This window comes from Lagenorhynchus albirostris, chromosome 4 (genome assembly GCF_949774975.1).
Source record: "Lagenorhynchus albirostris chromosome 4, mLagAlb1.1, whole genome shotgun sequence".
Lineage (NCBI taxonomy): Eukaryota > Metazoa > Chordata > Mammalia > Artiodactyla > Delphinidae > Lagenorhynchus > Lagenorhynchus albirostris.
The window spans coordinates 84,568,896-84,594,698 of NC_083098.1; the positions used below are offsets into that span (position 1 = coordinate 84,568,896).

The 25,803-nt window shown below is 37.9% G+C and overlaps 1 protein-coding gene across 3 annotated transcripts in view; it reads left to right on the top strand.

The window, feature by feature from the left end:
- The first annotated feature begins 305 nt into the window (after positions 1–305).
- Positions 306–25,803, top strand: part of SMIM14 (small integral membrane protein 14) — a 71,687-nt gene continuing 46,189 nt past the window's right edge. Inside the window, exon 1 of one of the 3 annotated variants that reach the window (XM_060148317.1) lies at positions 306–586. The gene's annotated coding sequence lies outside the window, so the exon portion shown is untranslated. The remainder of the gene's footprint in view (positions 587–25,803) is intronic. The other 2 variants (XM_060148319.1, XM_060148318.1) reach the window with 2 other exon arrangements.

Below are 25,803 nucleotides of genomic sequence, written 5' to 3' on the forward strand. Positions count from 1 at the left end.
AATCTCTACATGTCTCAGAAGACATCAACTTGCGCCCCCGTCTACCAATACCCCCGCTATTCTAAAGACTCTGGCCGAGGAAAGCCATCAGCTTAGGCAAAGGGAGACACACTGCAGAGGACGTTGTCCACGACAGACGACACAGAGGACACACTGGCCACTTCAACAGACACGTGGCCTTCCCTCTCCACATCGGAACGGTCGGCTCCACCCCTCCCACCCGGAACTACAACCCCCGCGCTCCACGCCCGCACGAACCGCGTGACGCTCGCGCCCGCCCCGCCTACCCGGACCTACTGGGCAGGCGCAGGGCGCGCGCATGCTCGGCAGGCCGGCTGCTGGGGGCTTCGGGATGCTGCAATCTGTTGCGCCGCAGCCCGCGGAAGCCGGCAGATCCGGGTCTTGTGGCTAAGAGTGACGTGGTCAGTCGAATCAAAACAGAGGAGGGGAGGAAGCAGCGGCCAGGAGCGGCGGCGGCAGGGACGACCGGAGCAGCTGCTGTGTTCCGGAAGCTTCAGGCGGTCTTTCTGCCGAGGCTTGGTCCCGGCCCCCATCTTCCCCGCCCTGTCGGTTGTTGTCTGGGCGGGTGAGTGTCTGCCCCTTCTCCCACCGCCGTTTGCCGGCCCACCTTTCCCTCACCCCGGTTTTTCCTGGTGGCTACTCAGGCTCTGGCGGACTGCGGCAGCTGTGGCAGAGCGGGGCTGCTTCTCGGGCTCGGTGCGTCCCCGGCTGGGCTGGCGACTCTGCACCTGGAGAAGCCCGCTGCTGCCGAGCCCGCGTCCCCCGGCGAAGAGCGAGGCGGAGAGCCTGAAATTTGGCTTTCTCTGCAGGAAACCAGAGTCGGGACTTGGCAGGGAAGTGGACGGTAGCCAGGGATGGTTTCATTTTTAGGGCAAGCAGTAAACTCGGGTGGAGGCATATAATGGAGTAAAAAGAAGAGAGAGAGTCGTAGCTGGAAGGAAAACCCCACAAACCTTGAAATTCACACTATATAATTTACCTCTGTTACTCAGCCTTCGCCGGGTTTGATGAAGTCACTAGGATACGTCCTTTGTTGTGATTAATGAGACTAGAGAGCTGCCGTCCAGAAAGCGGGAGCTTTTAGCCCTTACTGTGTTGTGAATTTGAAGGATTCCATTTTTCTATTTGTTCAGTAAGTGGAACCAGAGCCGACAGTAAAGAGGTAGCACCCTTTATTGGAACAGATAAAGTGCGATAAACTGGTTACCAGAGTACCTGAAGTCTTACGTTGCCATTTAAAGCCAGTTTTCCAAAGTGGCTGTTTCTGTGTGTTTTTTAGCCAAGATGATGTTTGTTAGCCGTAGAGAATCAATAGGATGTTTTCAGTTGTCCTAGTTTGCAAAATCGAAGATGTGGCCTTAAGAGAATGTCTTGGCTTTGCAAAAAGTCGGATGAGCTTCCTGCACGTAATACCTGTGTTTAAAGAGATCTTCCAGGTTTTGTGTTATTGTTAGAAACCACTGGCAGCTGTACGTAGAATAACTTGGATGGCGTAAGACCTTTCAGACGTAGTCTCGAGACCCTTAGGAGGCGTTCTCGCAGCCCAGTCTGTGGAGCTTGCAGAAGGCTTGTGTTCCCTTCCACTTTAGATGACCGGCCACGCAGATTCCTCTAGTGTAGCCTGCTTCGAGCCCTGCCGCTCTCCGCACTTTTCCACCGCAGGAACGAGACCGGAAGACCGAACCTCCCTTTTGTCCTAACTTAGTTTTAAAAAAGAATATTTTGCCCCAGAGAACTCATTAATTGAGGTGTTTCTTTAGCAAACGGCAGGAAAGAAAAACAGAGCTATGTGCTAAATTGATTGTCACTTATCAAATCCAGGTCTTAGGAATTTAGACTACTCCCTTGAAGGGTATGTCCTTGTGTGGCATAACATGGACCTCTTCCTAACAAATTTCTTCCTTCCTTGTGTGCAACTGGGATCTTTTTTCTTAACACCACAGTTGGAATCCTGCTGATTTACACACAAACGAAATTTGTTTTCTTGAAGTTCTTTTTTTTTTTACCTTTAATGCTAACCTATAACTGAATATTTTTGTTTATATGAAATAATTTGTGATAATTGGAGAAAATGTTGATTAAAGCAGATAAGCAAAAAAAAGAAGAAAATAAGTCATCAATATTCTTGCCATCCAGAGATCACCAGAATGTCAGTAGTGGTTTTATATCCTTCCAGACTTTTTTGCATTTATGTATTTTATTCAAAAATGGTATCATACTGCATATGCTTTTCTGTAACCTGCTTTTCCACATAGTAGTACTTCATTTTTGAGTAACAAAGTTTAAATTTTTGCAGATAGGGACTTGTAGACGTTAACTTTTAGGGAATATTCACTGTATGTTTGCCACACCATAATGATTAAAATCGTGCTTCTAAAAGATTTCCTTTCAAATCTCTTATGATGATATTGTAAGATTTATGAAATTAATATGCACTGTGTGACAAGGCTTTGCTTGTTTAACTCTTGAAAGAGCAGGCACAGAATAGCTTGAGATGACAATATGGAAGTTTAAAAAGTTTTTGTTCATTTAGTGATCTGATTCAGGTAAAGGTTTAGTTCTATTCCATAGCTGCCTTATACTCCATATACTGACCTGCTGTCCAGGCTTCTGGGAGTAAGATCCTAAAAGATTTTACTTTACTTTACACACTTAATATTCTTTATTAACATTGAGTCTTGGATGTATGCCCATTTAGTCCAGTGCTTTATCAGTGGTGCCAAAAGAGAAGAAAGTTTCCCCTTCACCTCAATTTCAAAGGATAAGTACATACTACAAAGTATCCTAAACATGCTAATAACGTATTGGGGTCTGTTAGTCATAAACTTAGCTAAATTTGCCTTAAATTATAGTGTTCAATATATATTCTGGATTTGTCCACTTCTTCCCATCCCTACTGCTACCACCTTTGCCAGCTAACCATCTCTCACCTGGCATACTGCAGCAACCTCCTGGTCTCCCTGCTTCCACTTTGGCTTTCCCCTTGCCACAGCCTAAGGGATCCTTTAAAATGTAAATCAGATTGTGTCACGCCTCTGTTGAAAAGCCTCTCATCACGTTCGGAATGAAATCCAAACTCTACCAAGGTTTGCCAGGCAGTACATGTTTTGGCACTGCCTTCCTCTCTTATCTTGTATCCGAATGCCTAGATTAGTACCCAGGAGCCTGGTCACGTGGCACTAGCATTGTCCTAGGAACTTGCCAGGCTTGTTCTTGCCTCAGGGCATTTGCATTTGCTGTACCGTGTGGATTAGATCTTTTCCCAGATCTTCCCATGGCTGATTCCATCGTGTTATTCAGGTCTCAGTTCAGCTTCTCCTTCACGGAGATTGCCCCCACAATTATCTCACCGTTCTCTCTTCTTTATTCCATCACTGTCTGGAATTTCATTATTTTTTGTATTCTGTCTCCTATACTAGAAGTTAAACTCTGGGAAGATGGGGACCTTGTCTGTCCTTTTCACTGCAAAGTAGGTGCTCAACGCATGTTGGTCGAATGAATAAACCTGAACACACCTGCATCACTCTTGAACGTACTGTCTATTCTAAACCAGTTCTTTCTATGGAAAACCCCTTATTTTCAGCTTCTTTTTGTAGGGCTGTACCTTGATTCTCCAACTTCAGTAGTTCCTGATGTTCGGGCCAGAGAACAGTCACATTCTACTTTAGACCTATGGAACTAATCCCTGGGAGGAATTGGTCCCAGGTATCTGAATTTTCAACAAGCCCTTTAGGTGATTTGAATGCTTGTCAAAGTTTGAGAATGTGTTAATATTTTAATGGCTTTTCTCTGGGAGATTTCTTCTTGCTCTATAGTAGTAATGATAGCTGTCATTTTGGGGAACACTTTGTGTCAGGTACTATGCTAAAAACTCTAAGCATGTTTTTCATTTAACTGTAGAGCAATTCAGATGTAGGCATTCCAACTCCCACTTTACAAATGAAAGAACTGAGACATAGTAAGTAGCAGAAAGTTGGATTTGATCCCATGTCTGTTTTCTTAATCACTGTACCCTACTGCCTCTGAACTACAGTGTTTAGAACTGTACACAGTACTTTGGTTTTGATAGGCCATGTTTTTGTTAAGGCCAAAGTAATGTTTTTTGTCCTGTTTCCAGTCGTGTCCTTAATGAAGTCCATTGTTCTGTTGGTCTTTTTGCCTGAGGTTGCATAGCTGGTAGATGACCTCAAGAAACATTCTGCAAAGGTCTTCTTGCTTTGTTGTATTGAATTTTCAGAGCCTACCAGGTTTAAAGTAAATTTGGATTATTTTCTCCTTCCTATGCATTACCTTGCATTCCACACCCCAGAAATCCATCTATCACTTTTTCCCTGCTGGTATAGTCATTTGAATTCTTCCTACATTTTTTAAATTGATTTGGGTGTTTTAATATTTGGACAGCCATTGGATCATCATAAAGTGAATAGATTTCTCACTGCAAGACCTCTTTCCAAATGAGTAAAAAAAAAAAATTGATTGATGCATTAATTTGGAGCAGTTAATCCAGAGAAATACCAGTTGTCTTTACTCTCTTCCTAGTCTTGAAGCCTGACTAACTATGTTTATCTGTCGAAGCTCAGGCCATACATGACCTTTAGCAGAGCTCTATCCTAATCCACCTCAGGATTCTGTAAAGAGCCCTTTGTGGCTCCCATCACTTCACCTTCCATATTATCAGTAAATTGTCTGTGGCTCTCTGGCCTATTCGATTGGGAGGCCCATGAGGTCAGGGAGAACCAATTAAGCAATCAGTAGGCTTGCTGATGGAATAAATAAATGAAGAAAAATCACAACTTTACCTGTATCTGTAAAAAGCAGTACAATGCTAAAAGGAAGTACAGTATTTGTAATAATCTTTTCTCATATAATGTAATAAGACTTAGAACAAAAACTTCAATAAAAGACACTGAATTGTCTAAATTGATAATTAATAGTGATATATCAGTATACGAGTTGTAAAGACTTTGAAGAAAATTAAAGACTCCCGACTGTTACATTGTGGCTTATATTAGGATTATTTTAAGATTGTAAAACTTCTTAGACAAATATTACTACAGGCTTGTGAGTAAAGGTATTCTTTTGGTGTGTGTTTATGTGCATATTCATATTTTGGCCCATGCAAAAAGTGCTAATCATCTGAAATGGTTGGGCATATGTCAGTAGATCCTAACTTAGGTAAAGAAAAGCTTGGGCACTTCAAAGGCATTTTAAAAGAGGGCTGAAAATTATTTGAGTCTGAAATTTAAAAAATGTTACCTGTCTGAATATCAATAACAATGGCATTTACTATTCATGGAGTATATATGCCAGCCTCTTTACTTTCTTTACATACTTTATGTTTAGCTTACACATCAGCCTTCCAAGTCAGATATTGTTACCCCTAATTTACACTGGAGGAAACAGGCTCTGGTTAGGTAAGTTGCCCAAGGAAAAGCCACTGGGACTGTTGGGATTCAAACCCAATTTTCTTTGACCCAAAATTCATATACTTTATATTACAACAGTGTTGACCAGTCTTTTTGTCTTACACAATCATGGAAGTTACAACAAGTAAACCTACTTGTTCTGGCTGTCAGAATATGCTAATAGAACTGCGATCATGAATTGTTTTGTTCTATTTAAGCCTAAATTGGATATGCATTTCTAGTAGTCCCTCTTTCTTTTTTTTTTTTAAACACAAGACATGCTTGTTACTGAAAAGCTGCAAAAGATAGTAATATATAAAGCCAACAACAAAAGCTATAATCCTGTCATTCAGAAGTCATCTCTGTACATGTATTTCCTTCCAGTCTTTTTAAATTCATCTTTGGTACAAGTGAGATGTAATACTCACATAAGCTTGTATTCTTTTTCGGGCGTTGTGGAGGGGTTAACATAGTGAGCTCTTTACTGTGGCCTTAGAAAATTTCTAAACCTGATTTTAACTGGCTGCATTTTATAAGATATTTTGAATAAACTGGTTTACTCGAAGTTTTCATTTTATGTTGGACATGAATGTAGTTTCCAGTTTTCACCATTATAAATAATGTTGTGGTGAACCATGGCTTTAAATAGTCAACCAACCAGTCTAATTATTTAAAAAGTCATAATTGGGCTTCCCTGGTGGCGCAGCGGTTGAGAGTCCTCCTGCCGATGCAGGGGACGCGGGTTCGTGCCCCGGTCCGGGAAGATCCCACATGCCGCGGAGCGGCTGGGCCTGTGAGCCATGGCCGCTGAGCCTGCGCGTGCAGAGCCTGCGCGTGCGGAGCCTGTGCTCCGCAGCGGGAGAGGCCACAACAGTGAGAGGCCCGCGTACCGCAAAAAAAAAAAAAAAAAAAGTCATAATTATGACATTTAAATGATTTGAAATGTGATTCAATCATAGTTCAGCAAGTATATATAGCATACATATACTTGTAATCCGAGAAAATTTACATGAGAGTTTTTAATAGAGGTTGCCTGTGAGAAGAGAGTACCTTTTACTTTTGCTTTTTTTTTTAACTTTCTGTATTTGAATTTTAAAATTAAATGTGATTGCTTTCAAAATTTAAAAAAAATGTTTAACTCCTTGGAAAAGTGTATATTTTTCTATACTAAAACCAATTTTTAGGTGTGTAGCAGGGCTTATATTTTGTTTATAACATTTTAAACTTCATTGCTTTTGTTTTGAAGAAAGTTACCTTCTTATTATTTTCATATTGAATTTTCATTTCCTTTTTTAAATTTAGGTTAAAGAACAGATGTGAGTCTCAGTTTTGTAAAAATACAGAATAAAGCTGGGTTTTGCTCTGCTGCACTCATTGACAAGTATTACAGGTGCAGCACTTTCAAATTTTAACAGCTAATAAAGATGCTTCAAATCAAGTTAGGGATATAGTAAGCATCTTCTTCATAAATGAAGACTTAGAGGACAGTGTTCTGGTTGCTGTCTTGTTTTGACTTATACTTTTAAAAAACAGTAATTTTTTCCTATAGTATGTATTTTGTTGCTTTGTACTCTGGGCAAAGGTAATATGGAAGAAACTGACTTGCTTGAAATTTAGAAGACTTTTTTTTTCTGTGGTGCTTACTCAAGTTTCATTTTTTTAAATAACATTGCTTTCTTTATCACAGAGGTTCTAAGCGTTTTTCCTGTCATCATGAATGGCATTGATGTGCATCTACGTGCAGATATGTCATCTAGGCTATAGCATGGGTGAGAGAAGCTGTGAGTTACCTGAGTTGGGAGAGCAGTAGCCATAACTCCTTTCTGCTTCCAAAAATCATGTAGGCAAGGAAGTGAATGGGAGTGATAGTGAGGAAAAGTCTTGATTCTGCTCTAGCTTATTTGAATGGTGTAAATCATTCACAGATTTGTAACATCACTTGTGATATACCTCAGAATTTCAGAACATACTAGTATTTTGTAATACAGCTATCGAAAGCTGGTTTTTTAACATTTGTAAGTAATTTATATCCACTATGACTTGGGGTCACAGAATATGGAATTTTTATATCATCTGTTGAATTTTTCTGCTTCTTATGAAACACAGCCTTTTTTCCTGAGTTTAAAAATTTTTATTCAGAATATGACTAAGTAGTACTCGAGTAGAAATTTCAGAAAATACTTTTAGAAGATGAAACTTTGGGTTAAGATATTGAGTATAAACAAAAATGATTCAGTTGGAAAGTTTTCCTTTGTTTGACCATTTATAATAAATTTTATCCCTGGATCTTGAGAGAATCTATGAGATTGTTTAAGAGCAAAGAACAGCTAGGGAAGGACAGGAAATTTGTAGGTGAGGGACCAAGGTTCAGAACAGAAGACTTCTTTCTTCCCTTTTCGCTTTTATGCAGAAGAGTGATAGCTGAGCCCCAGGAGAATACAAACACCCCAAAGCAGTATACAGAGAACTTGGGCTTAAGGTTGAAGTTACATTTCAAATATAAGGGCTTAAGAGTTACTGGCTCAGAGCATTTTACAGTTTATAAAGCACTCTTACAAATTCTCACTTGATGAACAGCCCTTTAAAATGAATAGTTTCAATTATCACTCTTGTTTTATAGATAATCTGAAGTCACAGAGAGGCTAATTTATCAATTTCTCAGTAGTGCCGTAACTTAAGTCATTTATCTGAGATATATTCTTTCTGCTATCCCATGCTGTTTTTAGCAAGTGTTGCCTAAGGTGATTCCTAGAATACAATCATATACAGGTAAGGGAAAAAAGAGTCGCAGAGGAAAGTAAAGGTAATGTCTAAGGTGTAGGAAAATAGGGTCACATTAATGGGGAATTTCCAGAAAAGTGGTAGCAGCCCTGGGGTGGACCTTTAACAGAGTCCTGTTCTGCAGAGACATCAAGGAATTAAGGAGGTAAGGAAATTCTAAATAATCTTGAAGAGTTCAGCTTTTAATAAACATGGGATAGAAGTTAAGTTGGTTAAGTAGTTCTCCTTTTGATCTTTCTCCAGAGAGATTATCACAGAAGTCATTTGTGATATTTATTTTGGCTATTAATTATATACTGGTATGTGATTATATTATTATATGAATGAATTATAATTAATAATTAACTTGATAGCAAGCTCTTGGAGGTGGGGCATGCCTTTTATTTCTTCTGTATCCTCCTCTGAACTCTTCTGCTAGTTACCTAGTCCCCTGGGGACTTGTTAGATATATCCTTTTCAGGAAAGGAGAAATGAGAGAAGACATGGGTTTGAAGCCCACCTCTACTGCGTGACTTTGGGTAAGTCACTGGCACTCTCTGGGCCTCAGTTCTTTCCTCTTTTTTATTTTATTTATTTATTTATTTATTTGCGGTACACGGGCCTCTCACTGTTGTGGCCTCTCCCGTTGCGGAGCACAGGCTCCGGACGCGCAGGCTTAGGGGCCATGGCTCACGGGCCTAGCTGCTCCGCGGCATGTGGGATCTTCCCGGACTGGAGCACGAACCCGTGTCCCCTGCATCGACAGGCGGACTCTCAACCACTGCGCCACCAGGGAAGCCCTGAGTTCTTTCCTCTTTAAATGAGTGGATGAGAACGGGTGCATCCCCAGAGTTTTAAGAGTAACACTTGTCAAGTTCTGGTTTGTTGAATATAAATAAAGATTTAGCATCCTCTAATCTGTACCTTATCTATACAGTGATATCTTGCACAGGCCTCCTGGTCATACTGACCTTGTTTCTTCTATACATTCCCATTCCCATTCTATGAAAAATGAACATTTTGTTGTCATTCTTTCTAGCGTGCTCTAGTCTGTTCCTTTGGAATAGTATGCCCCCAGAAAGAGTATAAGTTTTTTGTTATCCTGTAAAAATGTGTTATGGTAAGATTTTCAGAGGTGGTTTTTATTGTAGTTTTCTCTTGTAAATAGCTAATTCTAGATGGGCCTGTTGATTTGGAAAAAATGTACAACGTAAGAGCTGTGAGATGAGTTTATTCAGTGTCTTACTAAGGACTGTAGCATGGGAGACAGCCTCTCAGGTAGCTCTGAGGAACCGTTCCAACGAGGTGAGGGAGGAGCTGGTGTGTGTGTGTGTTTATGCAGTCAAGTGAAAGGTTACTGCTAGTCGCAAGGATCAGATATCTCAATTTTAGTGCTTTTCTGTGCATGAGAAGATGCAAGAATCTGGGATCATTGGAATTCTTCCTTAGATACGCATTTTTGACTATCTAGGGGCCCGTAAATCCAAAACACAGAATGCTTCATCCTAAATTCTTTCAGTGTGTACTCATAGGTCAGCAATGGTTGTGGCTAATGATTTGATCATTATAGAACTGAATGGTAGGCAACATTCTTTGTTTACAAACAATATAGGGTCACCCTATTGGATCAATTTGGGAGTATTATAAGGAATTTGTTACTGTAATTGCTTGGCTATTAATGTGAATTTTAAAAATTTGTCATGATAGGGACTTCCCTGGTGGTGCAGTGGTTAAGAATCCGCCTGCCAATGCAGGGGACATGGGTTCGAGCCCTGGTCCGGGAAGATCCCACATGCCACGGAGCAACTAAGCCCATGTGCCACAACTACTGAGCCTGCGCTCTAGAGCCCACAAGCCACAACTAATGAGCCCACGCACCGCAACTCCTGAAGCCCGCGTGCCTAGAGCCTGTGCTCCACAGCAAGAGAAGCCACCACAGTGAGAAGCCCATGCACTGCAATGAAGAGTAGCCCCTTTTTGCTGCAGCTAGAGAAAGCCTGTGTGCAGCAACAAAGACCCAAAGCAGCTAAAAAAAAATAAAAAATAAAAAAAAAATAAAAATTTGTCATGATAGAATTCAGTAAGTCTTAACTCCTAAGCATAAAGAATTATGGTATTTAAGGTACATAATAGGGTTTATTTCAACATTTAATTTTTAAAAATGACTTTAACTTCCCAGGCATAGCTTTACCGTTTTTTAACAAATAACAGTTGACTGATTTGAACTTGAGTCTGCATCCTTTCCTTGCCCTCTTCCCATCAGAGAATCAGAGATGCAAATGTAGTTTAAGAGAAAAGTATGTCACTAGTAAGAAGTATTAGGAAGTTGGTTGATGGTTATCTCATTTCTGTACTGCTCTAAAGTTGTGTTTATAAGAGTGAAACAAATATACCTAGCATGATTGGTCATATTTGACAGATGTGGAATGAGTCTTGGTCAGGAATTTACATTGTGACTTCCTGTCCAAGATCTGGCTCATACTGGATGGATGTGTGATCATGGTCAAATTGCTAGCTTATCTGAACCTATTTTCCTCGTTTTAAAACGGATGATTTTCCTGCTTTGACTTTGTCGGAAGGGCTGTTGTTAAGATATGAAAGTAGTTAGAAAACTACAGGCAAATATAAACTATTATTAGGTATGGCTATGTTTGATTGAGATCCATTTCTGATAAAAAGAATAAAACAAATGAATATGTTACAAAAAAGTATTGTATACGAGTGAATTTGAACACCTTATTGCATTGAGATGTTGAGTCAGTTGATAAAAGTAATCCCAACAACTAATTATGGTATATTAGTACATAGTACAGTAATGATAGTATTACTGAAATTGATAGGCAAATATTTTGTTCTCCCTGTTTAATATGCAAGGTAGCCAGAGTTTTGGGATAGCTCTGCTCATTTGGTTAATCAGTTTTCTAATTGGCTACTGGGTAAAAACTTGGTATCAGAAAGCTATTTATAGAAAAAAAATATTTTTTAGAGGTAATTACCCCTTTGATATAATTGGGAATAAGATTAAAAATAGACAGCAGGGCTTCCCTGGTGGCGCAGTGGTTGAGAGTCCGCCTGCCGATGCAGGGGACACGGGTTCGTGCCCCGGTCCGGGAAGATCCCACATGCCGCGGAGCAGCTGGGCCCGTGAGCCATGGCCGCTGAGCCTGCGCGTCTGGAGCCTGTGCTCCGCAACGGGAGAGGCCACAACAGTGAAAGGCCCGCGTACCGCAAAAAAAAAAAAAAAAAATAGACAGCAAACTCAAGTGTAGTCTCCCTGAATGTCTGGGGGGCAGTTCCAGCAGTTTCTGGCACATATGTTTCACTTTCTTGGTTTTATAACTTTGGAGCTTTAATCAATAGCATTGACGCTTTTTAGATAAAAATGCATAGAATGCTGCTTCTGAGTTCCCCATTTCACTGACCAGCATTTCTACTTTCTGTCTTATAAAAACAAATTGCATGCATTCTAAATTATTACTCTGTATTTTGCCCTTGCTCTGGGTTTTTATTATTTTTTAAGATTTTTGTTTTTGATGTGGACCATTTTTAAAGTTTTTATTAAATTTTGTTACAGTATTGCTTCTGTTTTATGTTTTGGTTTTTTGCCCGTGAGGCATGTGGGATTGTAGCTCCCCAACCAGGGATTGAACCCGCACGGCCCCCTGCACTGGAAGGCGAAGTCCTAACCACTGCATCACCAGGGAAGTCCCTGTTTTTAATTTTTAAATGGGAAGAGTTTTGATACTGTTCTTGATCACTGTAAAGATTTGGCTATTTGGAAGAGTGATTTTATCATAAATCACCTTCTTAAAATTACGGTAGAAAGATAGTTTTCATTCTCTGACCTTGAGTTAGGTTTGGTTATCCCTACTTTCTCAAGAAGAGCCCTATGTTTGAGTGGGGAGAAAGAAGAGTTTTTGTTTTGGTTGTCTATAAAAATGTATTTCTAAAAAACTTAGGTATGTTTGAAATTTTTGGTACTAAAAGGTAGAATAGTATCATGCATTCGTATGTACCCATCAACTGGCTTCAACAGTTATTCAGCTTATGGCTGTTTTATTTCATCCATACCTCCCCCTTTGGACGATTATTTTCAACTGGATTCCAGGCATAAAATCTCTTTTAACTGGAAATACATAGTGAGATCTCTCAGAGATAATGACTCTTTTCAGATGTGTCAATTGACTTTCTAATGTTAAAAAAAAATTAGTAATTCCTAAATAACATTTAATCCAGTCAGTGTTCAAAGTTCCTGGTTGTTTCACAATTGTCCTTTTGCTAGGTTAGTTTGAATCAGGGTTCAGACAAGGTCTCTACATGGCATTTGATTGTTAATCTCTTAAATTTCTTCAACTGTAAGCGTATCCCTGCCATCTCTTAAGAGTTTTATTTATTTTTTACCACTTATTTATTGAAAAATCTGAGTTTTTCTTAGTTTTGCTGCATCCAACATTTTTCCTGATTTACAAGAGTTAATATATAATCATTATATGATATTGAAAGATAAAATATACAAAATGAAAACTAAAATCCTGTCACCCAGAGATACCCAATGATAGTTTTGGTATGTTTTCTTTCAACTTTTTTAAGTGTGTTTTTTTTGTGTGTGGTTTTTTTTTTTTGCGGTACGCGGGCCTCTCGCTGTTATGGCCTCTTGCGTTGCGAGCACAGGCTCCGGATGCGCAGGCTCAGGGGACATGGCTCACGGGCCTAGCCGCTCCACGGCGTGTAGGATCTTCCCGGACCGGGGCACGAACCCGTGTCCCCTGCATTGGCAGGCGGACTCTCAACCACTGCGCCACCAGGGAAGACCCTGTGCTTTTTAAATATGTGCATGTGCTTTGCTTATTTTTATATCCTATTTAATATACTTTTGTGTCGTGTTTATTTCCCCATGTCATTATGAAAGAAAGTGAAACATTTGACTGCATAATACTTCACAGTATGTGTCATAATTTAAATATTTCCTTTTAGCCAGAAATTTAGATTGTCCCAATTTTTCACTATGATAAAGCTATGAGAACCATGTTAGTACATAAATCTTTGTATTTCAGATTTTTAATTTTTTTAAATTTTTTTGGTCGTGCTGCACGGCATGCGGGATCTTAGTTCCCTGACCAGGGATCGAACCCACACCCGCTGCCGTGAAAGTGTGAGTCTTAACCACTGGACTGCCAGAGAAGTCCCTCAGATTTTTTTTAAATGAAAGAACCTTAGAAGTGGAGTTATTCACAGGACATGAACATTTTTTGACTTCTGGATTCGTATTGCCATAAAAGTTACAGCTTGTGATCTCAAATGCAGTCTCCACTTTAAGAATCTGTTTGTATATGCTCCATGTTATTAAGATGTCTTTGCTTGTATTAATGGAATGTGTTTTTTTTTAATTCTTTGGCTCTTTTAATTGTATTTGAGAATTTTTTTATGCACACATTTTTATGTTGTAAGTTTGTTGATATTTTTCGTTGTGTGTATCTTTAGGAAATTCTTCCACTAGAGGCCAAATAAATATTCACCTAAATTGTCTTCTGGAATCACTGATGGGTGTTTTTTCCTTCTTAATTGCTAGCAGATTTTCCTAGGGACCATTTATTAAGATGTTGATCCCATCCTCATTTATTTGTAATTCAAGTTTTGATATATAAATATATATATGGTTGGTATGTTCAGAAAATTCTAGAAAAAAGAATTGATTTCCTATTTACTGGGTTGTAATATTATCTCTTATCTCTCTCCTCCCTCCACCCTCTTTTTTCTGCCTTCCAGTTATAGTATGTATCCAGATGTCTTTGATTCTGAATGTGCCTTGGGAAAAAACCTGAAAGAAAACTAGTCTCATCTTCATCTGTTTTCTTTTATTTTCCTTGTTTCATGTGTATTTTTAAAATGAATTTAAAAATGAATTCCCCCCCCAAAAAAAATTCCCATTTGCTTTTATTTTAAACTCAATTTACCAAACATTACCAAAACATTATACCAACATTAGTAGTTTGTGATATATACTCTGTTGTTTCAGTATTTTGATTCTCTTAATTGTTAAAGCTTCCACCAGAGAATGAGTAGAGGAAGGGAAAGGTAAAACATTGAAAACTGATTTTACAAAGAATGATTACCCAGATTTAGGGCAAAGCTTGACTTTAGAAGTATCCATTGTATGGTCTGTTTATATACTTGGTCATTTCTCACTGATAATGGGATTTGGCTTATTTTGTAACACATTCACTTACAGAGTTTAGAATACCTTTTTGTATATATTAATTCTAACCAAGAAATTCAGTGATGATGGAAGGTCAGATAGAGGGTTAAAATAATTTAGCATGTTCAGTTCAAGAGAAAAATTGAAATGTAATTATTTGTCTCTAGAGCTAATGGTTCTGGTACGGGAAGAACAAGACGCTTACTCTAAGGTTATTCTTTTTAAAAGTTAATAGTTTTTGAGTAATTCAGAAGATACAAAGCAGTATACAGTGAAAAGTTTCTTTACTACTTCTGTCCCCTGAATGCTTAGGCTCTCTTCGAGAGGCAACCAGTTATATAATTATTTTTTAATACTAAATTCTTTTTTTTCCCCTAAATTCTTATGGTTTTAAACTGTTTGCAAGCATCCATAGAAGAAAATTTATCTGTGAGTTATTAATGCAAGGAAGTTCGGCATCAACCTTTAGTATTTATTTTGGATAGAATCTTTTGTTTACATGTGTATGTAAATGTTTACATATACGTACAAATTTATGTACCCATATGTAAATATGTGATTTGATTTAAAAAGTAAAATATAGAAAATTAGGAAAACAAGAAGAAAAAACATCTGATAACCTTAACAGAACCAAGTATAATCGATTTAATGTAGAATACTTCTTCCCTAGGTTTAAATTCTAGACACATAGTAATTTTACATACTTTTTTTCCCATAACTACAAGAATTTCACGTTGAGCATACTGGGTTTCTGACGCATTTCTTATGAAGGATATGAATTTCTTAGTTATATTGCTCTTGGAAGCTGGAGCAGGGAACTAACCCTTATTGAAGACAAGAGGAAATGAGAGGTTGGCAAGAGTAGGGAGGTTAAATAAGGGTACATATTTTTATAATTCAACCTTGAGAAAAATAAAGGAAAAATCAAGCTGCAGTATTTCTGGGTTCTTAGAACTGATTGCTCTTCTTTTTTTGATTTTTTTTTTCTTTTAAGGGAAGATTGGATCTGAGATGTGTAGAGGATAAGCTGACATTTTATTGTTTTGAATGCTTGCATGGAAAAACAGAAATGCCTAATACACAGTACTCTGCCTCTAATCAAAATTAATTTATAAATTTCTTGGTAGAATTTCTTTGAGGGCAATCCCCTCAAGTTTCTGGAGAACAATGAATGTTTGTGGAATTAGTAGTATATTACCCAGGACTTGGCGGTCCAATGGTTAAGACTCCACTCTTCCACTGCAGAGGGCGCAGGTTCGATCCCTGGTCGGGGAACTATGATCCTGTATCCCATGCGGCATGGCTAAAACAAAAAACAAAAAAACAAAAATAGTACATTACCCAGTATTACTAACTTAAGTAAAATGTCAGTGCTGATTTTTTTTTTTTTTTGGCATGCTGTGCTGCATGTGGGATCTTAGTTCCCCAAACTGGTGCCCCCTGCATTGGAAGCGCAGACTCTTAACCACTGGACCACCAGGGAAGTCCTAATCTATTTCTTTTTATCATTTATAAGGACCTTCCTAGGGTCACCTGGAAGTAGTGGTAGTCTGCTTTGTCTCCTCTGTTTTGTAGGCTTTCCTTGTTTTTTTTTTTTGGTTGTTGTTTTTTTAATGTCCTTGACAGTTTTGAGGAGTATTTGGTTAGATATTTTGTAGAATTCCCCTCAATTTGGGTTTGATTTTTCTCATGATGAGATTTGGTATTATGGTTTTGGGGAAGAATACCACAGAGGTGAAATGCCCTTCTCATCACATCATGTCAAAGGGTATGTGATATCAACATGACATATCAACATGATGTTTACCTTGATCTTTTGGTTAAGATAGGGTTTGCTAGGTTTCTCTACTATAAAGTTACCTTCTTCTGAATTCTGTTCTTTAGAAGTGAGTCACTAAGTCTAGTCCACGTTCAAGGGTGAGTGAGGGTTAAGCTTCACCTCCTAGAGGGTGATAAATCTACTAATATTAATTGGAATTCTATAAGGAAGATTTGTCCCTTTCCCTCCTTCTACTTTCCCCTCCCTCTGTGAGAGTATTTTAAAGCAAACCACAGATAACACACATCATTAATAAGAACGTTTTTATAGTTCTTGATACATATTGCCAAATCCCTGAAGGGTTGTAGATGTTAACTGTAGGACTAGCAATGTATGACTGAATTTTCATGGTACTTTTTTGGTGTTTTTCTTTTAGGTGAAAGTTTACATTTTTTTTTAGGAGTGAATTTTTTAAAAAATTTATTCATTTTTGGCTGCTCTGGGTCTTCACTGCGGCGCACAGACTCTTTGTTATGGCGAGCAGGCTTCTCTAGTTGCGGCACGCAGGCTCTGGAGTACACGGGCATAGTAGTTGTGGCTCGTGGGCTTAGTTGCGGTATGGGATCTTAGTTCCCTGACCAGGGATCGAACGTGGGCCCCTTCCATGGGGAGCATGGAATCTTAACCACTGGACCGGACCACCAGGGAAGTCCCCAAAGTTTACATTTTAATTTGCATTTATTTGATTTACTTAGGGTGACCTTTTAAAATGTTTGTTAATTAGCTGTAGCACCTCTTTTGGGAATTATCTTTTCCTTGGTCTTTACCTATTGTAAATATTTTTTAGAGACTTTCTTGGCTATTTTAACTCTTTTTGTCTCATAGACTTAAGAGATTTATTTACCATTTTGCTTACTGGCCCTTCATTTTTTTAAAAATTTATTTATTTATTTATTTATTTTGGGCTGTGTTGGGTCTTCGTTTCTGTGCGAGGGCTTTCTCTAGTTGCAAGCGGGGGCCAGTCTTCATCGCAGTGCGCGGGCCTCTCACTATCGCGGCCTCTTTTGTTGCGGAGCACAGACTCCAGATGCACAGGCTCGGTAATTGTGGCTCATGGGCCCAGCCACTCCATGGCATGTGGGATCTTCCCAGACCAGGGCTCGAACCCGTGTCCCCTGCATTAGCAGGCAGATTCTCAACCACTGTGCCACCAGGGAAGCCCCTGGCCCTTCATTTTTAATCATCTTCAGGGTTTTGTCTTTTTATTCAGATTTCATGACCACATCATTCATAGTCCTGTTGTATTCTTTTAAAATTTTTTCCTCCTTCTGTTACATTTACCTACGTATATGATAAGGAAATTTGCTAGCTGTTGGTAAAGCAAGAAGTAAACAAGTAAGGCTATTTTAGGTAAAAGTCATGTAATGGTAGTTCCATTCCAAATTAATGTGAGAACTATTGTGGGTTAATCTAGCATAATTTAGCAATAATCTAAGATTATTTGCTTTAAAAATTCATGACTGATTCTCCCAAGCATTTTATGTTAAAAGTACTTTTAAAATATTTACTATTTTGCAGTGTGTTACAAAAAACCCATTTCAACCCATTTGAAAATTACTTTTATAATCTTGAAACCTATGTTGACATTTTATTATATTTTGGGAATTTTTGTTACCCCTAGGTATTTGTAAAATACTTCCTTTTAAAAAAGCATAATTTATTTTAAAGAAGAAACTAAGGAGATAACAGCTTCTTACAAAGATATATCCCAAACCAAATATTTACTTCTGTAAGAGGAACCAAGATGAACTTGCACACACACATACAAATGTATTAAAGCTTTCCCCCCTAAATCTTTAATGGCTGGAAGACTTTTTTTTTAACTTCATGTTAGTCCTTAACACATATGGCAACAACAAATAGCTCTAAAATAAAAGCTGAAGTAAAAGTGTCAAAAAAAAAAATCCAGGGTTTATGTTTATCCTTCAGTTCTTCTAGCTTGTCCTTGGAAGAAGTTAGTAAGTTAAAGCATTAAAGAAAATGAAAATACTCTCCAATTAATATTTCACATTGTCATTGGATGTTATTTCCAATTGTTCTCTTGTGATTTTAGATCTATTATTCTGTGATTTGCAGTTCTGTTAACTTTTTAGTTAATAGTCTGATAGATATTTAAATAGAAAAATTTGTCAAAAGAGACCCTTATAAATCTGGGTTTGGAGCCATCTAGAAGAAAGGGAAGCAAATAATGTATAACAAGTTCTCAATCTTACTATGACATAATGGACTAATACTCAGTAATACAAAGAGGTCCTAAAATCAACTAGACAAAAAGAGTTTGAAAAAGAAGAAATACAGATGCCAATAAACTTGAAAAGATGTGCAGCCTCATTGGATAGAAAATAAAAGCAATGAGACATATTTTGGGGGTCTGACATTCTGGCAAAATTTTTTTTTAATGTTATAGCCATATATTATTATACTATTAGTGATAGTAATAATGTAATTACGATGCTATGCAATTCGTGATATGTACTATGTGCTGTTGATAGAAATAAAATTGGTAAAGGCTTTTTGTGAATGCCCTTAGACCTAGAGATTTCATTTTTTTGTACTTAGTCCTACAAAAATATGGGCACAAAGATGTTTGTTGCAACATTATGTTAACAAAAATGTTGGAAAGGCCCTAAGTTATCTCTACTAAAGGAATGCTAAAATTGTATGTTTGTGTTTTGGAGTATTATGTAACCATTAAAAAGAATGAAGTAGAGCTTTATATATTGGAAGGTCTCCAAGACGTTTTATGTTATAAAAAAGCAAGTTGCAGAACATGTATAGTATGATCCCATAAAACCTACTAAAATGATGGGTATAAATACATATAAAAAGACCTGAAAGTATTCACACCTGGCTGTTAACTATGGTACCTCTTGGGAAAGGGAGTAGAATTGGGGAGAGAGGAATGGGAAGGTTGGCATTCGTCATTTTACTCTCTGTGCTTCTAGGGATACCACTGATACTAAATATATAACACTGGTAATGTTGCTGTTTTACAAATATTTGCTACTAAGAGTATTTGCCCTAATCAAGAACCACTTTTGAGTTTATTTCCCAAGGAATCAATCCTGTATATAATAAGCATGCAGTTCCATGGCATAATCCTAGAAAACACAGTAGTAGAACTACAGTATCTACTTTTCCACCTTTTCCAAAGTTATAAATAGGCAGTTAAGTTTGACTCCCCAAAGATGAAATAAGGTAGGTTAAACCCACCCAGCATGAGCTGGAGAGTTTAAGGTTCTATCGGCAGGTAATGAATTGGTTAACAGCACTGGAAAATTCCTTCAGCACATACAGAAACAGGATGACTCAACTGACTTATTACAGCTGAACTCTACCAGGAAAGGTTTGTTAGTTGTAGTTGAAGGAAGAAATGACCTGGATCTGAGGGATAGGGGGAATTAATTGCATTTGCCCTCCCAAGATACAGAGTGGATTATTTTACTGCTTTCCTGTGCTAAGAGTTGTTTAGGAGTGGATGGTTTGAGAGCTTTAGATGTATTTTGTCCTTTATGCTGCATAGAAAGTCATCTGTAAACTGTTGCTTAATCTACCCCCAGAGTCAGATTGCTATCACAAATATTCATTATACTGGGAAAATACTGATAAGTTAAATACTTATTATGGAAAATCTTAAAACAGAAAAAAGTAGAAATGTATAAAAGCTCTCCTGTACCTATCACTCAACTTCAATAATTATCAACTCAAGGCCAGTTTTATTTCTTCTATGCCTGTATTTACTTCCCTCTCTCCTCTCCAGGATTATTTTGAACTTGGTGCACTATTCTTATTTTTATGACTTAGGGCTTTTGTGACCAATTGGAATAAAGCTGGTTGTCTTCAAGGGTCAGACCCATGTCTTTGACATTATTTAGCATTGTTCTCACATTAGGGATATATATCGAGGAGGTGAATAACTCCTCTGAAACATGAAAAGCAAAAGCATTGTTTTAAGTTACTTTCTATCAAAAGCCTCTTCTAGGCTGATTTACCAGAATTCTGACTCAGTAACCCGGTTTTGTCTTACTCAGGATAGAGCAGCTTCTTAATGTCTTTGGACACCAAAGGATTTAAATGTGGGGTGGGATTGGGTGAGTTTTTTGCTCTAGTGCTTAGCTGGTGGTGTGCATTGACACTTGCTCTGAGGTCCGAGCCAAAAGAGGACTTTCCATTCTGTTTTTTTAAAAAGTAATTTTTAAGTGGAAACTATTAACTGAAAACTGTATAGTACTTAAAACAGCTCAAGTTTACATGCAGAAAGTTCCACAGAAGCATAGCACTATTGAGCAATATCCTGTTTATAAATGCATTTTCTCATTTTACTGGAGGCTAATTAAGACCAACAGATACTTTAAATTCTAGCTGATATACATGTTCCTGGCATATATAGATACAGAGAAAATAAACATTGTCCAAAATTCAAAAATATTTATTCATTGCTATGGCTTAAGCAATGAGGGAGGTGTTTAGAGACAGAGTGATGACTAAAATAGGTTCCTGCCTCCAAGCTGTATTTTTTTTTGGGGGGGCGGTGGTAGTGGTGGAATCTAATTTTGTAAGTCAGACGGATTAAAAAGAGACTTAAAATACCTGTTTTACAATTTTTATGGGTGATAAAAACAAGTCTCCCTTTATAAAAGTCAGTTTGCTAGTACTTTGCATTTCTGTGTCCAGGGGCTATAGAACTGGATAAACATTGGGCATTTTAGTACTTGAATTTTATTTTAAAAAAACTTAGGACTGTATCTTTTAATTTCAACCAACATTTTAGTGGCCTGGCAAGGCATTGAGAGGGAGGAAGGACCAGTATCTGTAAGTGGACACTTGCATATGTCCACACCCAGCACAGTCTGAGCCCTTGTTTCCTTATGGACAGTTTGAAAAAACAATTGAGAAAGACTTTCAGGGGTGAACTTTATCTACATATAAGGGTAAATTATATATTTTTTTCAGGGTTTTCTGTGTTGGCTATGTACAGTCAGTTGTCTAACATGAAGGCTTATCAATTAAAAAAAAAAAGTGTGGACACAGAGTGGCCTCAGACAAAACTGTGAAGTAGTCAGAGTTTGTGTTTGGTATTTCCTACCTTCTGGAGAGTAAAACTCTCCAGCTTAGGTTGCCTGCAACTCCACTTCCTTCCCCTTCCAATCCCACCTGCCCTTAACTCAGGCAAGAAGATATTAGATGGGAAGTAGGATTTCCCTGACTGTTCTGCAACTAGATTTCACCTCAGTGTATCTTGGATGTTTCCCCAAATCATCACATAGAAATTTGACTCATTCTTTTTAACAGCTGTATAGGATTTCAGGTACTCATACTATTGTTTATTTAATTAGAGCTACATAAATAAACACTTAGAATTACCATTTTTTGCTCTTATAAAAAGTGTTGCAGTGACCATTCTTATACAAAAATTTTGCATGCTTATTTGGATATGGATATCTAAGTTATCTATGTAAATTTTCCAATTTTCTGATAAAAGTGTTTAGATTTGCACTTCTTCCATTTTGTATTTGCTTATTGGCTCTGTTTTCCTGTGAACATGCTCTTTGCTCCTTTTTTTCTGTTAGATTGCCATTTTCATATTGATTTTTCAGTTATCTGTAAATTAAGGAAATTAACCCTGAGATGTGTTGAAGTTTTTTTTTTTTAAAGTTCTTTGTCTTTTTATTTTACAGTATATTTTTGGCTTATAGAAACTGTATATCATTTTTGGCTGTCAGAATGATTGATCCTTTATAGGTTCTTGGATTTATGTTCTTCTACATGTATCCCAGTGGTCTTCTTGTAGTTATACATTTGTGACTTTTTTAATTAAATTTTTTCCATATTTTAAAAGTTTTAATATATAAGTACATAGTCATTATAAGAAATGTTTAAAAATTGACAAAATGAATGGCTGTCCCCCAAATTATATTCTCTCCCCCAGAGCTAACCACTCATTAAGTTTGATGTATTTTCTTCCAGTCCTTTTGTATGCATCATACTTTAGTTTAAAAAAATAGACAACTATTCCACCATTTCTGAATAGTTATGGTTTAAGATGGCACCTTTATCATATTCTAAATTCTAAATAGTCCATGGTTTAAAATAGCACCATTTTAGAAACACAGCTGAAGATTTTGGCTCTGATTTTTACTAAGAAATTTCAGACAGTAAACTAGGAAATTTTTCAGAGTGACAATATGTATAAAATCAAACCTTTGGATATGTAATCTCTCACAGAAAACTATATTTCAGATTATTATACCTGTGTCATATGTACAACACAGTAGTCCTTTGAAGTTCATGTTTTCTGGAATAAATGACTTTAATTTTCTTGTCCATAAATAACAAATAAGTAATTCTTGCTTAAAAGATTCAAATAACAAAGGAACATATATGATTCCATTTATATGAATTGTTTGTAATAGGCAAATTCATGGAGACAGAAAGCAGATTAGTGGTTAACTAGGGCTGGGAGGAAGAGAGGGAAGTGAGGAGTGATTGCTAATGGGTATAGGTCTTGTTTTGGAGTGATGAAATGTTCTAAAATTGTGGTGATGGTTGCACAGTTCTGTGAATACACTAAATATTGATTAGTACACTTTCAGTGTCTGAACTGTATAGTATGCGATTTATCTCAAAGAAATTGTTATAAAAAATCTAAGTAAGACACGTTATAGATATAACAATAGTAAATATTTGAAGAATAACTTTTATAAATATTCTAAAAATAAATAACTAAAATAAAACAGCACCTTTACACATTATACATTCTGCTAAAATCATGGCGTCCGTTTGTCAGCATTCTTTTCTGATCCATTGCTCTAGTTGACTATTTCTGTGTGTGGCCTCATTTAAAAAAATCACTCATACATCTAGAATTTGTTTTGGTATAAGGAATGAGGGTAAGGAGTCAGCTTTCCCCAATACCATTTATGGAATAACTTGTCTTCCCCCCCAGGGATTTGATGCGCTGTCCTCAACCTATAAATTTCTATAATGGACGTCATCATCGCTGACCTATTGAAGGAGCATTTTGACTAGGCTCCCTATGTTGTCTTTAGCTTCTTTACTGTCAGTTTTCCATAGTGCAACCAAAGTGATCTTTTAAAAACACACAGGCATTAAACCTTATGGACTTCACATTGATCTTTGGATGAAGCCCTAATCTTGAACATCGCCTGGAAAGCTGTGTGTGGCCTGGCCCATTGACCTCTCTGGTCTCATTTCAGACCACTCTTCTTGTCTGGATTGCTGTCTGAATTCCAGCACATCGCGGCTTTCTTTCAGTTCCTTCATCAGGTTATACTCTTACTCACTACAGGGTCTTGCACTGCTCTTTACTTTGTGTCTAGAATGCCTCCAGCCCTAGATCTCCATACCTTCCACTTCCACCTTACCCTATTGTATTCCAGTGCATCCTTCCACTTTCAACTCAGCATTAACTTCTTTAGTAAAATCTTCCTAACTCCCTAGATAAGTTTAGAACATGTATATACTCTATAGGCACCTTTTATCTTTTTTTTTTAAAGTAAGAACTTTATTGAGATATTCACATACCACACAGTGCACCGTTTAAAGTGTACAGTGGTTTTTAGTACATTCATGGAGTTGTGTGACCATCACCATAATCAATTTTAGAACATTTTCTTCACTCGAGAGGAAAGCCTGTACCAATTAAGCAGTCACTCCCCATTTCTCCTCAAGCCCCTCAGTCCTGGACAACCACAATGATTTTTTTTATTGTGATAAAACATACATAAATTTCACCTTTTTAACCATTTTTTGAAGTCTGTAATTCAGTGGCATTACATTCACAGCATTGTACAACTATCTCCACTATCTGTTTCTAAAACTTTATCACACCAAACTCTTAAGTTATTACTTATTAAGCAATAACTCCCCATTCTGCTCTCCTCCAGGTCCTGGCAACCACAATTCTACTTTGTCTATATGAATTTGCCTATTCTAGATATTTCATATAAGTGGGATCGTATGAGTCCTTTTGTGTCTACTTATTTCACTTAGCATAATGTTTTCAAGGCTCATCTGTGTATCAACTTCATTAATTTTTATGACTGAATAATATTCCATTGTATGTATATACTGCATTTTGTTTATCCATTCATCAGTTAATGGACATGTGAGTTGTTTCTACTTTTTGGCTGTTATGAATAATGCTGTTATGCACACTTAGCATACAAGTATCTGTTTGAGTCCCTGTTTTCAAATCTTTGGAGACAAATAGCTAGAAGTGGAATTGTTGGGTCATTGATAATTCTTATGCTTAACTTCAGGACCCATCAAACTGTTTTCCTGAAAGGCCATTTAGGAGGTTTCTAATTTCTCCACATTATTTATTTCCTTTTTTAAAATTAAAGTCAAAAATAAATAAATAAGTAAATAAAATTAAAGTCACCCTAATAGGTGTGAAGTGATATCTCATTGTGTTTTGTTTTGTTTTAAATTATTTATTTATGGCTGTGTTGGGTCTTCGTTGGCTGTCCATGGGCTTTCTCTAGTTGCGGTGAGTGGGGTCTACTACTGTTCGTTGCGGTGCGCGGGCTTCTCATTGCGGTGGCTTCTCTTGTTGCAGAGCACGGGCTCTAGGTGTGCGGGCTTCAGTAGTTGTGGTGCATGAGCTCAGTAGTTGGGGCTCGCGGGCTGTAGAGCGCAGGCTCAGTAGTTGTGGCACATGGGCTTAGTTGCTCTGTGGCATGTGGGATCTTCCTGGAACAGGGCTTGAACCCGTGTCCCCTGCATTGGCAGGCGAATTCTTAACCACTGCGCCACCAGGGAAGCCCTGCATTGTGTCTTCGTTGCTGCACGTGGGCTTTCTCTAGGTTTGGCGAGCAGGGGCTACTCTTCGATGTGGTGCGCAGACTTCTTATTGCTGTGGCTTCTTGTTGTGGATCACGGGCTCTAGGTGCGTGGGCGTCAGTAGTTGTGTTACACGGGCTCAGTAGTTGTGGCTCGCAGGCTCTAGAGCACAGGCTCAGTAGTTGTAGCACACGGGCTTACTTGCTCCATGGCATGTGGGATCTTCCTGGACCAGGGCTAGAACCCGTGTCCCCTGCATTGGCAGGTGGATTCTCAACCACTGCACCACCAGGGAAGCCCCCTTTGTCCATTTTTAAATTGAGTTGCTTTTGTTATTGAGTTAGAGGGGTTCTTTATGTAGTCTGGACATTAAGCCATTGTCAGATATATGATTTGCAAATATTTTCTCTCATTCTGTGTGTTGTTTTTTCCAGTCTTTGGGTCCATTTATCTTTTATAACATTTACAAGTTTGCATTTATAATTTTTAAAATCTTTAGATTAATATCTGTCTCCACTATTAGAATGTGAACACCCTTAGGGTAAAGACTGTATCAGTTTTTGCTCACTTTTATATTGCTAATGCCTAGCACAGGTGCTAAATATTTTTTGAATGAATGAAGGTCTTTTAAGTTAATTTACGAGTTCCATTGATTGCCTATTCCATCTTAAATATCTGTAGTACTCCATCTTGTTACTCTTATTTTTCGAAATCTTCCCAGCTATTTCCTGGCTTTTATCATGTTCATTCATGTAAATTCATGCCCCTCCTGCCCTCCACATTGGTATCACTTTAGA